The sequence below is a fragment of the Myxine glutinosa genome, chromosome 5, assembly GCF_964187855.1.
Source record: "Myxine glutinosa chromosome 5, kmMyxGlut1.1, whole genome shotgun sequence".
NCBI classification, from domain to species: domain Eukaryota; kingdom Metazoa; phylum Chordata; class Myxini; order Myxiniformes; family Myxinidae; genus Myxine; species Myxine glutinosa.
In genome coordinates, this window is record NC_136265.1 from 157982019 (window position 1) to 157988058 (window position 6040).

A 6040-nucleotide genomic window follows, 5' to 3' on the forward strand; every position below is an offset into this window, starting at 1 on the left:
CATAGGGGATTTGCTTGTCCGAGTAAGAGTTAGGAAGAAAGATGAGAATGAAGAGTGCATATATGAACAACGATCGCCGACACCGGCACAAATGCATGCTCTGGATTGTCCACTCAGTGGACGGCTTGCTTTCGCCTTCGCCTGTCCAATCAGCGGACGGCTTGCTTCGCCTTCGCCCAGCAGACGCCAATACGATGGCGTCGTAAGATGGCGTCGTATTGGCAGTTAATCGGATGCTTTTGGGCCCCAACGTCGGCTAATTCAGATTTTTCGAGTATGGCTGTACGTGATAAACAAAGAGTGCGGTTCGTAGATCGTAAATCCATTGCCACTCAGTAGTGTGCATACTCCCGCCGTGGGTCAAATTGGAATAATACGTTTTGTTTAACATCCCCTCTCCCCAAAACAATAAATGAAAAGGAAAGTAAGCCCTTGTGGTGAAATTGTACCAAAGTTGAACCCAGGTGTGGTGCTCCCTTAAACCGCTGGGCGGTGTCTATAAGACCTCGGACGTCCGCGACTCGAGGCCACTCCTGCGACATCATTATACAATGCCATGTAGAATTGAATGGTACGTACCCGCCTATATTCTAGGTTTGCTTGCATTGACTGATATATTCAATCTTTCTCATATGATGCCTAGATCCTGACATGTATGTTGCAAGATGTACTTTACAGGATGATGTACAGATCTGATTGAGATTAAACCATACATATGGAACACGTTGTGGATCTGGTTGATTTCCACAACACTTAATCTCAATCAAGATCTTCGGGAATGGCGGGACACGAGTCTGGCGATGGCCGGATGAACGCTGATCTCAGACGAGCGTTTCCCGACATTCTCCATGCTCCTGCGCGGCCCACCTCGGAGAAGAATGACCAGCTGAGGGCCCATCGAGCTAGCTCCAGCCACGGAGCTCCGACGACTCTCGCTGCCGGTCTACCTCGACGGGACCGGATGCGCAAGCATTTTGCGGAACCGCGCCGTCAAAGCGCGAACTGCTCTCCTGGGGCCCGGATGCCGGAGCAGGCGTGACGGATTCCAGCAAGGCGCCTGCTGAAGGAGGCCACTGGGAAATGTCCTGGGCCGCAACCCCGTCGGAACGACGGACCCGCTTGGCGCCGAAGGTACGAGTCTAGCCTCGGTTGCTCGAAACGCTAATGGCTCCGTCCGAGAAAATCATCCTAGATTTGCGTGCCTCGGCCCGAGATGAGATTCCCACGCGAGTGATCACGACTCCCATGTCGGCCATGCCTCCACACGGCCGGCACACTCCGACCACTCGCTACTCGGTGGAATCGCCTCCTCCGCGCAGGCCGGCACACTCCGACCACTCGCTGCTCGGTGGAATCGCCTCCTCCGCGCGGATCGCGCACTGCTCGTCGGGATCACGCCGTGCCTCACACGGCCGGCTCACCCTGACCACTCGCTGCTCGGTGGAATCGCCTCCTCCGCGCGGGCCGGCACACTCCGACCACTCGCTGCTCGGTGGAATCGCCTCCTCTGCGCGGATCGTGCACTGCTCGTCGGGATCACGCCGTGCCTCACACGGCCGGCTCACCCTGACCACTCGCTGCTCGGTGGAATCGCCTCCTCCGCGCAAATCGCGCACTGCTCGTCGGAATCACGCCGTGCCTCACACGGCCGGCTCACTCCGGCTGCTCGGTGGAATCACCTCCTCCACGCGAATCCACTCGCTGCTCGGTGGAATCGCCTCCTCCGCGCGAATCGTGCACTGCTCGTCGGAATCACGCCGTGCCTCACACGGCCGGCTCACTCCGGCTGCTTGGTGGAATCACGTCCTCCACGCGAATCCACTCGCTGCTCGGTGGAATCGCCTCCTCCGCGCGAATCGCGCACTGCTCGTCGGAATCACGCCGTGCCTCACACGGCCGGCTCACTCCGGCTGCTCGGTGGAATCACCTCCTCCGCGCGAATCGTGCACTGCACCCATCGCATGCAATACTCTGGGAGGCCGACGATTCCGATCGCTGCTCGGAATCACCTCCTTGCCGCGAAGCCGCACGTTGCTCCCTTCCCGGGCCCTACTCGGCGAGGCCGGCGATTCCTCTCGCTGCTCGCCGGAATCACCTCCTCACGCAAGAATCACGCGCTGCACCATCGCTGGATGGCATCCTCACTAGGCATGACGCACCAGTCGCGCGCGCCGCATCTTCGCTGGATGCACCCCTTCTTCACGCGAAGCGCATGCGATTCCCCTCGCTGGCACTACTCTGTGGCCCCGTTGCTGCTGGTCGGAATCTCACCTACGCATGGCTTCTCAGCGAGGCCGGCGAACACCGCTGCCCGGACTCGCCTCAACGCGTGAGGCTCGTTTGGCTCCACTCGGGGACTCGCCGAGCATGGTCTTCCTAAACTTTCATCTTCTTCCGCTGTCATAACCTTAATAAACAATCTTAAAGGGTTCTAAGGGGTTCACGGCACTCGGGGATTTGTGAAATGTGATTTGTGAAATGTGATTTGTGTTGGCGTGATGTATCGTATCATGCTAGATACCGTTGATAACTACCGCACTGCTGCCGCTATTCCCCGCTTCAACCCCGGACAAACCCGGCCCGAAAGCCATCGAACGAGACGCTACTTCAGGCCGTGCAAATGATTGCGGCCCAGCGTGCTCGCCCTCTCGTCTCAGCGTGCCACGCTGGCTCGACAGGCCGAGGACGACTTTCGGTTTCGCCAACGAACCCGCACGCGCCCGAACCAATTGATGACGTCACCGACTAATCACGCGTTTGCCCTACGGCGTCATTAACGTAATTGCGTGCTTCACGCGATCTCATCATCGGGGATTCGTCTACTTTTCCATGTACCTTGGTAAACTACGTACCGAATGTCCTTTACGTAAACGACATAAACTACGTATCGCGGCGTTACCTCGAGGTCACGCGCCCGCGCCGTTAGGGAGTACACGGTGACCTCGTGAAATGGTGACATTGAGCGTAGCACCCGACTCCCTTGTCTCCTGTGCAAGTAACGGGGGCGCCGTACTGCCTGCTCGCCCTTGACTCTGGGCTTGTTGTTTATCGGACAGAGCTCTTGGCTCGTATCCACGCACATTTCGAGACTGCGAGACGCCTCGTCTGATTCCATTTTCCCTCTGCCCCAGACTGACTGTGACTCAGACTGACCCAGACTGTGAAGGTCGTCTGACTTCGGTATGCAGCGCGCCGCTGCAACCTCGGTGGGGGGGGGGGGGGCGGGGGGGATCCCAGGAGGTTGGGCAATCCATCCGCGATCTGGATGCCGCGATCCGGATGCCGTTCGGTATAACGCCTCCCACCTCGCCCCTTGTGGGGACCCGGGATGGACAATCCATCCGCGATCCGGATGCCGTTCGGTATAACGACTCCCACCTCGCCCCTTGTGGGGACCCAGGATGACGTCCATGGATGTCTTTGTGTCTTTGAGTGAGTCTTTGAGTCCATGGATGGTCGATCCGAGCCATTCAATGAAGGCGTTGAATGGATGGATCGGTCGGACATCCGTGGATGGACAATCCATCCGGGACATCGAGCATGGATGGACAGTCCATCCGGGGCGATGGCTGTCTTTGGGTCTCTGAGTCTTTGCGTCCGTGGATGGTCGATCCATCCGCGATCCGGCTGGATCCGTGCCATGCAATGAAGGCATTGAATGGATGGATCGGTCGGACATCCGTGGATGGCCAATCCATCTAGACAATCCATGACATCCGGGACATCTAGCATGACAATCATCTCGACATCTAGACAATCCATCCGGGACAACGCTGAGACAAACAAGGTTTGTCCAGCCGGGACTCTCTCTCGGTTTGTGAATGGGACAATTCAATTCACTTTGAATGGGACAATCCTTCCATCCGGGGCATCCTCTCGGTAGCCGGTAAAGCCGATCTTCTCCGATCCTCCGAGCGCTGTACTGCAGGACGGGATTGCCGTATGCATCGCGGAGGTTCTGCACGCTTCGCTGGGGAGGCGCGTTCCGGTCGTTTTGTGCGTCGTCGTAATCAGCCATGCCGGTCGTCCAGGCAGCCTTCAGAGGCCGCTCGTGTCTCGTGCGAAGGATCGCTGCCAACGGTAGATTCACGTGCCGAAACAAGAGTTGTAATGCGTATGAGCTGCCGTCAGAGGACGCTCGAGTCTCGTGATTCAACAGGGCCGCTGCCGGTGTCGAGTAACTCTCGTTATGGCTCTCATCGATTCTCCCCCTCGGCAATTCCATGACATGGACCTAACATGGATCGACCATGTACCCTTGGGAGCCTAGGCAGGTACAGACTGCAATGGTACAGACTCCTGTCATGTCATCTTACTTACTGTTACAGCTTACTGTAATTCTTTACTGTACTTGCTTACTGTAATTCCATGACATGGACCTAACATGGATCGATCATGTACCCTTGGGAGCCTAGGCAGGTACAGACTGCAATGGACTTACTGTAATGGCCTCCTGTCATGTAACCTTACTTACGGTTACAGCTTACTGTAAAGAGGCTTACTGATTTACACATGTGTTGCATTGCGACGAATGGACATTCGCTCTTCGCCAAGGTACAACGTATCCTATCTAGCTACTGTGCCGACGACCCCGCTGTAAGACTAGACTATTGTGACCCACGTGACCGTCCCTCCCTTCGCCTGATACACCCCTGCCTGAAGCAGTGAAGGCACTGAGGTGCCCCTCGGACACCTGCCTCCAGCGGCTACTCCGAAGCAGGGGGACTCCGGGCTTGGGGATGTCGTACCCGGTAGTTTCCGACCCTGTGTTGGCAGGATAATTTCGCCACCCTGACCGCTATGGATGGACCGACTGACTTTATAGGGAAATATGTCTTTAACACCCCAATAATAAAATGATGACTTCCTCAATCCATTAATGCTGACGCGCACTCGCTTCCTGCCGAGCGGCAGTATAGTTCTAACGGTGGGGAGAATGTGGTGAAATTGTACCAAAGTTGAACCCAGGTGTGGTGCTCCCTTAAACCGCTGGGCGGTGTCTATAAGACCTCGGACGTCCGCGACTCGAGGCCACTCCTGCGACATCATTATACAATGCCATGTAGAATTGAATGGTACGTACCCGCCTATATTCTAGGTTTGCTTGCATTGACTGATATATTCAATCTTTCTCATATGATGCCTAGATCCTGACATGTATGTTGCATGATGTACTTTACAGGATGATGTACAGATCTGATAGATTAAACCATACATATGGAACACGTTGTGGATCTGGTTGATTTCCACAACAGCCCTAACTGTCAGAGAATTTATTTTGATATATCTCGGAATTAGAGGAGAAAAACATCATTTAATGCATGTATATGCATTAAATTGGCTTTAAGAATAAGAATAAAAGCTTTAATGCAGTAAAACAGAAAAATGTTTTCCCAAAAAAATTCCCCAAAAAAATTCCTGGATCCGGAATAATATCCTGAGCTTCACCAAAAACTAATCAATTCTTCCTTATCCCAAGGGCAATCATCCCACCAACTTTGATCCAAATCCGTTCAGAACTTTTCCAGATATCTTGTTCACGAACATACGAACACACAAACATACGAACACACAAACACACACACACACACACACACACACACACGCACACACGGACGGACACGATCGAATGCATTACTCCCGCCGAGCTATCTTGTGCTTATTCCATGAACGATCGACGAATACAAAATGGAACCCACGACCCACGTGACCAGAAATTTCTGGGATTTCTAGTAGGCTATATATAAGGAATCGATAGCCCCCTAATACGAGGCTCCTCCCCTCCTCGCATCCCACGAGGGTCACACACATGATGAAGTTGCTCACCTGTCTCTGCCATGTCAAAGCTGCTGCATCCGAAGTCACTCACATGGACACGCCATGTTGATAGAACAGAACGCGTGGGGCTCGCATGCAACAGCCATTTTGATGTGGTCGTGTGGGGCTCGCATATGCGGAACCGCCATGTTACTGCCTTTGTGTGGGAAGGTGAGAAATGACAATGGGATAAAATGTATTCAAAAAATATTTCACAGGCAGA